The 11,056-nt window shown below is 29.8% G+C and overlaps 1 non-coding gene across 1 annotated transcript; it reads left to right on the top strand.

Annotated features, from left to right (window-relative positions):
* The first annotated feature begins 10,673 nt into the window (after positions 1–10,673).
* On the top strand, positions 10,674–10,745 carry TRNAR-UCU (transfer RNA arginine (anticodon UCU)). The gene has a single exon. It is a non-coding gene; the product is annotated as a tRNA-Arg (tRNA).
* Positions 10,746–11,056: the final 311 nt, after the last annotated feature.

The raw sequence follows: 11,056 nt of genomic DNA, 5'->3' as shown, positions 1-11,056 counted from the left end.
ATTGTGAGTGTTTTTTTCCTCCCCTGCAGATCCCAAGGATAATGACAGATTTACTTATTGCGTTGTTAAAATTTGTTTGGATAAACCATTTTATTTCCAGATATCACATAATTAGAATTCCGAAACAAAAAGTACCTTTTCTGGTTTTCAGTTCCAGATGTTTAAAAGTTCTTGAAATTTGATGTAAGAGGATTTGGACACGTATTTTATAAGTAAACAAATAAAATTTAAAAATATTCTGTTCAAACTTTTAAGGGTTTTTTAAGGTTTAATACTATTTATCGGTAGACATAATCAATAAAAATGGCGTAGGTGAAATAGCGAAAGGTTTTATATGATGTTAGATGAATATACGTTTCGACTAACATAGTAATATTCCATACCTTTTGCGTTTAAAAAGTGAAAAAATATCGAATGCAATTCTGTATAATATTCTGTTTTAATTTGATATATCATGAATTAAATGCATTTTTGTTTAAATCTATTCCATTAAAGAGAAATAATATTATTAAGAATTGCATCTATTAATTTTAAATAGCTTAATTAATTACAGACAGATTAAATAGGAAAAGTAAAAAACCTTACCTTTTCAGTTTGTTAATTAATACAGACAGATTAAAATGGGAAATATAAATAAATATCTTACGCTTTTATTTACAAGGATGTCACGTGGTGTCCACATCAGATTTTTTATTCACAGAAAAGTTAAAAATACTTTTGGAAATCATCAAAAAATGACAGATAAATAAGCTTTTCATTTATGTGTTTCTTTGCTAGATGTTCGCTGTTTTTACCTCCTTCTAGGAAGCAAACGACGTATTGTAATCGCGAAAAATTTCGGTTATCGGATTTCAACAGAAATATACATTTTGACAGTTGAATCTGCTTTGACTATTTGTTTGCGTGATCTCTGTGCTTACGGAAAGACTCTTTCCAACACAAAATTGTAAAATGGATTCAAAATGATTTTTTCGTGATGTTTGTACATGCGCATGTACATACGTATCTCGAATAACTCAGAAACGATTAGTGGAAGAACGTTAAAATTTTAAATGTGCGACTGCTGTTACATCTAGTTGTGCATCTCCCATTTTTTAATGCAATCTGCAATACCAAAAATGTGTGTACAAATACCGTGTTTAGCAATACTGTGTTTACTCGCGTCATAATCCCACCCAGTTTCGAAGCAAAAATATCGTCAAAAGTGTACAATATTGTGTACACTTTTGACGCATAATAGACTTTCCCGCATAATAGTCGCGCAGGCGGTATAAGTTGGATGACTATCAGTTGAAGGATTTGTACATAGTGTAATTACTAAGTTGTATATAATGTAAAAAGCTAATTGTCTTCAGACTTATGCTGTTACTAAAAAAAATGGACCTATTTCATAATCTTTAGTCTGTCAAATAGCTCTTTGAAAGTGAAAATTCCTTTTTTCCTTTTCTTAATTTCTTAATCTTTGCGACACGACAATTAGAAAGAAATTAATTAATTTCCAATCACTAGTAATTTCAAAAAAATTGTTTAAAAATTAAAAAAAAAAAAAAAAAAAAAAAAAAAAAAAAAAAAAAAAATTAACAAACGGTTTCGCTCAAATATGAGCTCCACAACATACGTCCCTCAAGAATTCCAAGTCCCTCCCACTGCCATAAATTACTTCACACAAGTCTTACCGACTGATATAATTCAAAGCCCCCGCTGCCAAAAAAGAATTTCTGAAACACAATTTTGATTAAAAAAAATCATTTTGATTTTTTTTTAAATCAAAATTTAGTGTTGAAACCGTGCCTCTAAAAGTTTTCTATAAAAGCATTTCATTTAAGGAACTTCAGAGCATCTCATACTGGAGTAGAAGGAAAAATAAAATGAATCTACTGCAATTCTGGCGTTATTTTTAATTTGCATGTTGTTTTCTTCTCCGGACTCCGACAAACGGTGAAATGATTCACATCGTCTAAGACCCAGATCAGCTCTAAATAAAGGTGCATTTGCTTTTCGAAGTGTCGGTGATATAACGGTTAGCATAGCTGCCTTCCAAGCAGTTGACCCAGGTTCGACTCCCGGCCGACGCAAAATCCTTGTTTTCCTTCCCTGATATCGGCTCCTTACTGTCCCTTGTTATTCCGGCTTTCTCTGAATCTTTTTTTTTTTTTTTTTCCTAAAAGTAATTTCAGATTATTGTTTTCAGTTTATGAAATTTTTGACAGTCCTGAATTTAAATATGAGAGATTAGCCGCTGATTAAAACTTTACTTATGATTAATAATTTTCCTCGCACATGTCTTAAGCAAATAATATATAAAAAAAATATCACTCAATTCCTACTTACTTCACCAAATAAAATTTAAAAAAAAAAAAAAATCAAAATAAATATAAAAAAATCTTAAAAAAAAAAAAAAAAAAAAAAACTGTATAAACATCAAGTATCATCCACTAAAAGTTTAAAAAAATTTATTTGAACTTGAGTGGATGAATAAAAAGTATTTTATTAACGACTGAAAATTAATTAATTAATAATTAATTAAATATTTTTAATTCCTACTTAGGTCAACAAAGAAAAATTTTATAAATACAAAAAAAAATAATTAAAAAATTTTTAATATGTGAAAAAACTGTATTAACATCAAATGTCATCCAGTAAAAGTTTAAAAAATGTATTTGAACTTGAGTGGATGAATAAAAAGTATTTTATTACCGACTGAAAATTAATTAATTAATAATTAATTAAATATTTTTTAAATTTCCTACTTAAGTCAACAAAGAACAATTTTATAAATACAAAAAAAATTAATTAAAAAATTTTTAATATGTGAAAAAACTGTATATTAACATCAAATGTCATCCAGTAAAAGTTTAAAAAAATGTATTTGAACTTGAGTGGATGAATAAAAAGTATTTTATTGCAATTCAATATGTTTCAAATCTAATCAGTGAACTCAAGTGATTTAAAAGAAATGGGTTTCCACTGGGCAAATATTACCTTTTCTTTGGCATTTGAAATAACCATTTTATTTATTTTTACTTTCATAATAATTATTTTTATTTATTTTGAACAATTATTTTATTCTTTTTAGTCCAAAGGGGCTTTGTCCCTGAAGAACTATTGTTTTCGTTTTGCGATTTTGCGTTTTTTCACTATAAATGTCCGTTTCACTTTTCAAACTGTTGCCACCAATTGATAGAGCTCTGCATTATATTTGAAGGAATTAAATAATGAAAAATCTGCATAAATGTATGTATATTTCTCGCATTGCGATAAAACAACGATACATAGAGCCATCGAATTTTGAATGACGTAATCTACTGCGAATATGGGCATGTGGAAGCCCAAATTTGAAATTTGAAATTTGTTTTATTATCGATTTCATATTTTGCAAAACTTTAACGAATTTTTGATTCGTTAAAGTTTTACAAACTCAAAGATTTCAAAGCAAGCAATGACAACATTGTACAAAAAAATACATTTTCATCTTTAGCGCGCGAGAACGTGTATCGGAAAATTTAAACATACGTATGCTCAATTTAAAACTATTTTGCGATATTGCTCCTGAACTGAATTTTATGGTTTAAGTGCGAAGAACGTGGTATTTAATAAATAAAGGCAACGCACAAAATGTGAAAAACAACGCCCCTTTGGACGTAAATTAAAAACTTTCAGAATTTTATTTATTATAAAACCTTTCAGATTTGTATTTATTTATTTATTTATAGTTATTATTTTTATTTTTTGTTGTAATTATTTTATATGATTCAGTATTTATATAAAATAAAAGCTCTTTATTTTTATCACTGATTTTAGTACTTCAGAGTTAAAGGTTTTTAAAAATCCTGAAATTAGAAAGCTCATGTGCTGCTTACTCCTGAACTTTTCGCTTATAAATTGTGTATGAATATTCCTAAGGTCAATTCAGTGTGGGTCAGTTCAGATCGTCTACATGTGCGTTAGAAAAAATATACAAGATATTTGGTTTTTTATACCTTGATCAATTTAAAATTTTTTTAAAAATTTTTTCTGGTGTTTATGTCGGATTTTCGTGAAATATTCCCACTTATCAAAACCTGTTAACTTAAGTTAATAATACGAATTCGAATCGTGTTCTTCCCAAAGTGCTTAGTAACCTCATTTCATTCTTTTGCTACATTCTTTACTCAATTTCATTTAATAAATGTTATCGTAATTATTGCGTTTAAATTTTTACGTCCCTGTACGAGGGGATGTACTGCAATAGCAAAAAAGATATAGGATTCAGATTTTAACAGAAATATCCATTTTGACAGTACGTGAATCAATTTAAACTATTTGTTTGCCCGATGTCTGTACGTACGGACAGAAAAGTACTCTTTTATCTGAAATGGATTGTAAAATAGATTCAAAATAGATTTTTCACGATATCTCTGTGCATACTTACGTATGAATGTATGCATCTCGCATAACTCTAAACGATTAGCCGTAGAACGCTGAAATTTTGTGTATGGGACTTTTCAGGTTTTTTTTTTTTTCTGATGAGTAAATTTGCGAGGTTTTCCCTTTGATATTGAACAACTTTTAGGTTTTTAGGTTTTTAGCTCTTTTGCTTCGATTCACGGAAATGTTTGGCCTAGCTTGAATTGCCAGTTTTTCATCGCCTTATTGCTCGAGTAAAGGACGAAACACCTTCGTATTTATTTCTTAATTATTGTTCATTGAGTAGGAGTTGGTTTGTTCCCCTTGAGAAGTCAACTAATTTCCGATCAATGGCAATGATTACTTGCATTTAATTTAATTAGTTGCTTTTAATTTATTTCTTTTTACAAATTAAATTTTGTTATTCATGATTTAATTCAAGTTCCCGTAAAGAATATTTTTAACATTTTTCGAAATTGAACTTACTAAGTATGGATTCACTCTTTTAAGATAATTCTACTAAAATCAATCTTGGCAGATAATATAATCAATATTCTTTAGTAAATAAATTATATATATATATATATATACAGTCTGTACGTGTAGTATACGTATATATAGTATATGAGAGAGGGCTTATATATATATATGAGGGAGGGCGTATATATATATATATATAAAATGTAGTAAGCTCGCCTAAAAGTTACCAAGAGCTGCTGCTCCAAAAAGTTCAACACGTTTTAAAAAAATTAATACATATGAAAATCAAACCATTAAATACGTAAAACATTAAAAAACAGAATCAGATAAAAAAGTAAGCGGAAAATGGTAAATTAGCCCAACTCGACTTCCAAACTGGCTTTTCAAGGGAAATTTAATTTATTTGAACGTCGAATCAAGCTAACCCCATTACGCGTTTCGCCGAAACAGACAATTGAAACTTTTTCGCTACAAAAATATTTTAAATTTAGACAAAGTGTCTTGGAAATTTTAATAGTCTTAATTCTCTGTTCCAATTTCCCGACGCGTCCGCACAAAATGACACATTAAGGTGTTAAAATATGTTAAACTATACCTAAACATCTTAAATCTAGACTAAAATCAAAATCAAAAATAAAATCAAAATAAAACGAAAATAAATAGCGGTCGGAGCAAATGTAACTGCCAATTGAATGTCTACAAAAAATATGTCGATCCTTTCCACCAACATATTATTACAGGAGATCTTAATATTGTTGAAGATGTTGAATTACGTAACCTTTTGCAACTTGGCACCAAATTTCGTCCTACTTTCGGTATTAATAGACACGTCTGCCTCAAACAATTCCATAATGATCTTGATAAATTTATTATTTTATCTAGTAATAGATCCAATTTACCCACTACAATTTTTCTTGAATGGAAAGCTGCACTTATTAAAGAATTTCAACGTTTGCTGTTCAAGGCACCTTGTTTCAACTCTTTACACAATAAAAAACGCCTGGAGGATCTAATTCAAAAATTGCAAAATCATTTTATCATCACGAAGATTGACAAAGCAAGCAACAATTTTAGTATCATTTGACAACAATTCTACTACAACCTTCTGCATAAAGAGTTAAATAACACCTGCACTTACCAAAAAATCACTACCAGTGCTCAGATTCTTCTCAATAAATTTAAAGCACTCCATAAAAGACTAAAAATACAATTCCAGAAATATAACAACAGGTTTGCCAATCTCTATGCCTTACCTAAATTTCATAAGTCTCCAATAAAATTCAGGTTCATAGCGAATAGTACCAAAAGTTATCTCAAAGAAATAGATTATCTCTTTGCACAAAAACTTCGTATGATACGTGACCTAATCAATAACTATGATTTTGAGGGTTTGCATTGCAACTGGATGATCTCTAGTAACGAACTAGTTCTTAAAACTATGAATTCACTTAAAATAGACGATATCCAATGCTACGACTTTGAAAACCTCTATACATCTCTACCGCTCGAAGAAATTTTTACAAGTTTACTTGCTCTTCCAGATTTATTTCCGCAAATTTCTACCATTCTCAGCAACGAAAAATGGCAACTATTCCTTAACAGCGTGCTCTTCAATAATTTTATTCAATTTGACAATAACATCTATAAACAAGTATAGGGTATCCCTATGGGCGGTAATTTTTCAACTACTGTCTGTGAATTATTCCTGTTTACTAAAGAATTGACCTATGTCCGTTCACTCAGTACAGAAGAACGTATCCTTTACCAACACATCTATAGATATATTGATGATGACATTGCATTTAATAACTACAACAAAATAGAAATAGCTAATATCTACCCTGCATGCTTAAAACTAAATAAAACAAATACAGAACAACAAAAAAAAAAAAAAAAAAATCTGAAATGTTTCAGATTTTAAATTACATCCAAAGGGGCGTTTTTTTAACGTTTTGAGTGGTACCTTTATTTATTAAATATCATGTTCTTTGCACTTAAACCATAAAATTCAGTTCAAGAGCAATATCGCAAAATAATGTTAAATTAAGCATATCTTTAGAATTTCCGATATACACAGTCTCGCGAGCTGGAGATAAAAGTATTTTTTTTCTATATAACGTTGCCATTTCTCGCTTTTAAAGCATTGAGTTTGTAAATCAAAAATTCGTTAAAGTTTTACAAAATATAAAATCTATAATAAAACAAATTCCAAATTTGGGATTTCAGATGCCCATATTCGCAGTAGGATTTCGTCATTCAAAATTCGATGGCTCTATGTACCATTGTTTTATCACAATGCGAGAAATAGACAATCATTTATGCAGATTTTTCATTATTTAATTTCTTCAAATATAATGCAGGACTCTAACATTTTGTGGCAACAGTTTGAAAAGTGAACCGACGTTTATGAGTCCGACGCAAAATCGCAAAACGAAAACAATAGTCCTTCAGGGACAAAGCCCCTTTGGACTAATAATGTATACCTTGATTTACACATTACAGATTACAATTTTATTAAAGTTTACGACAAAAGAAGAGAATTTAATTTTTCCACACTTAAATTAACTAACTGGAATTCAAATATTTCCAAAAGAGTCATACTCAACACAATTTATTCACAGCTACTTAGAATAAAAAGAATATGCAATACTGCGAAACACTTACAAGAAGAAATACTATACTTCGTAACTATTTTAAAAAATAACCTAATTCCTCATAAAATAATTAAAAATACCCTTACAAAAGCTGGCATTAGCCTTACCTATTTTTAGATTTTTTTGAATTAGATAATGATATTTTATACCTAAAGCCACGGACGGTTTAAGATGGATGACTAATTCAGAGAATCTAATGTAAAAATGTACAGATAATTCTTGTTTATTCATTCTCTTTCCTCCAAAAGTTTGGCACTTAACTTTTAAATACTATTGTGTACATAGTTTTAAATTTCTATAATGGTCAATTTTACTGCTTTTATTAACAAATCGGGCCTTTTCGTTTTTCATAGTAGCTTGATCGCCCGCTAGCTTGAAGAATTACGACTTTTTTAACAAATGACTGTTTTTTCCTTTTACTCTTGCTTTAATGACCAAGTTTTTGTAGTTTTAGCTGAATTAGCCATTTTCACTTCGAGACAAAATTTTTTCCATCCAACTACATGCCAGGTGCCATTTTTTAGATCTTTTCACGTTTTTCCGAGGTTTCCGTCCCCCTTCGATAATAGGAGACGAGTTGCAGATAACTGACAATCTCTTCGTATTGGCTAATGCCCACAGAACTTCGCTCCCCCCTACATACGTCATTCAGATGAAGTACACAGAAAGGAATTACATCCACTTTTCAACTAGTTTTAAGAGGGAGAGCTTTGCATCACCACAGGTCAGTTTTTTGTTTCTTTTGTTACAACATTTTCTTGGTCTTAGCAAGACCCACTTAGTTTGTTATCATCTTAATTTTCTTTTATTTTAATTACAGTTTTTCATTACAGATTTCTAAAATATATAAAAAATTAAATTGTTAATCTTTAAGCTTCCAGGCCCAGCCCGTATGTTTTTTGTATATTTAGGACTAATAGCTGACCGCTATTTATTTTCGTTTTATTTTGATTTTATTTTTGATTTTGATTTTAGTCTAGATTTAAGATGTTTAGGTATAGTTTAACATATTTTAACACCTTAATGTGTCATTTTGTGCGGACGCGTCTGGAAATTGGAACAGAGAATTGAGACTATTAAAATTTCCAAGACACTTTGTCTAAATTTAAAATATTTTTGTAGCGAAAAAGTTTCAATTGTCTGTTTCGGCGAAACGCGTAATGGGGTTAGCTTGATTCGACCTTCAAATAAATTAAATTTCCCTTGAAAAGCCAGTTTGGAAGTCGAGTTGAGCTAATTTACCATTTTCCGCTTACTTTTTTTTTTATCTGATTCTGTTTTTTTAATGTTTTACATGTTTAATGGTTTGATTTTCATATGTATTAATTTTTTTAAAACGTGTTGAACTTTTTGGAGCAGCAGCTCTTGGTAACTTTTAGGCGAGCTTACTACATTTTTTATATTTTACTTATTTTGCAGCATATTGCGCAAGATGTTTTCTAGACCAAAATTAGTTTTTCAAAATTGTAATTACTACCTTGCTTGATATATTATATACATATATATATATATACCCAGCTTGAAAGTTTTCAACTGGCCTTTATTTTCGCAATCGCTGGTAGTAGTTATACAATTCCAGTTAAAAAAAGTTTTTTAAACGGCGAAAATATTCATGTTTTGGCAATGTCATATTAAAAAAAAAATATATTAATACGTAATAATTCACGACAAATAAAGAAATCCGAATTTTCCGATTCCTATATTTATATTTGGAAAGTTTTATACTTCATAAAACATATTAATTTGTAAGAAGTTTGACTCCGAGACGACTAAAATTGACCGGAATATAATGGTAGAGTCAAAAGGTCATTCTGAAGCAGGAGACGTGAAAAAGGGGCTATACCCTCACCGGGATTCGAACCCGAACCTCCCGAATACGCGCCGAATGTGCTACCGCTACATCACGAAAGCACGCTGGAAGGAGGGAGAAAATACCTTATAATTTCAAAATTTGCAATTTTTGATGTCATTCTCAACTTGCCTTCAGAGATCGGTTCATTATGTTAGAATAATACGAGGAAATAAGTTGAAATGAAGTGCAGCAAAAAAAAATGTGTATTATTTAACAGGCCGTTCAAGGAAGTCATTTGATGTCTACATCAGAGACTTTTTTTTAATCTTGAGACTTTTTGTTTCCCAAATCATTTTAATTATTTAATTTTAATTAAATAAATATTAGTTTTATATCTTCGTTGACATTTTCGATGGTGATAGTTCCAAATAAAGAGGTCCTCAAGGAGATTTATGTTCGGGCCTCCAACAGGTCTGCCTCTCGATTAGATGGGGGGGGGAAGGGTTTAAAACCACTTTTAGAAAAGCAAGGTCTGTTGTTTATGTATTGTGCTTGCAAGAACCTTATTAAATGGACAATTTATTTACTTATGATGAGGAGAAGAAACTGCAGTTGAACATGTAGGCAGTCAAAAAGTTTAAATATATGTTTAACAATTTGAGGTAGACATTTGGTACATGCGAAAATTAACTATGACAATTTCCTTTCCCATTTATTTTTTCATATAATATACGTTTTGACACATTTTACAACTACCCCATATTTAGTGCATCAGAATTTTTTTTGTTAGCAAAATGCATGGGTATCTTGCTTGCAATGTAAATTACTTCAAATTCTGTCCAACACATTTTTTTAAAATTGTTAAGAGAAATTCTGTGGTGATTAAATAATTTTAAAGACACCATATTTTTTCTCTACGCACTGGAGCGTTTAAGTAAATTATAATCATTATTAAATCTTAAATAATTAAATATTAGATTTTTGATTTTAAAAATTATGCTTGAAAATTCCCATTACTTTTATTAAAAATATCATATAACTGCAGTATGCATAAGAATGCTTAAATAAAATGCTATTAAAATCCAATTTTAGAGGCACGGTTTCAACATTAAATTTTGATTTAAAAAAAAATCATTTCCTTTGGACTAAAAGTTTTCTATAAAAGCATTTCATTTAAGGAACTTCAGAGCATTTCATACTGGCGTAGCAGGAAAAATAAAATGAATTTACTGCAACTCTGGTGTTGTTTTTAATTTGCACGTTGTTTTCTCCTCCATACTCCGACAAACTGTGAAATGATTCACATCGTCTACGACCCAGATTACCTCTAACTAAAGATAAAGGTGCACTTGTTTAACGAAGAGTCGGTGGTATAACGGTTAGCATAGCTGCCTTCTAAGCAGTTGACCCGGGTTCGACTCCCGGCCGACGCAAAATCCTTATTTTCCTTCCCTGATACCGGCTACTTACTGTCCCTTGTTATTCCGGCTTTCTCTGAATCCTTTTTTTTCCTAAAAGTAATTTCAGATTATTGTTTTCAGTTTATGAAATTTTTGTCCTGAATTTAAATATGAGAGATTAGCCGCTGATTAAAACTTTACTTATGATTAATAATTTTCCTCGCACATGTCTTAAACAAGTAATATATAAAAAAAAATTCAGTCAATTCCTACTTACTTCACCAAATGAAATAAAATTAAAAAAAAAAAAAAAAAAAAAAAAAAGAAAATCAAAATAAATACAA

This window comes from Stegodyphus dumicola, chromosome 1, assembly GCF_044657685.1.
Source record: "Stegodyphus dumicola isolate Sdum_Otavi_A_Nest chromosome 1, ASM4465768v1".
NCBI lineage: Eukaryota > Metazoa > Arthropoda > Arachnida > Araneae > Eresidae > Stegodyphus > Stegodyphus dumicola.
The sequence above is the reverse complement of the archived record's forward strand: the minus strand, read 5'-3'. Positions and strand labels throughout refer to the sequence as shown.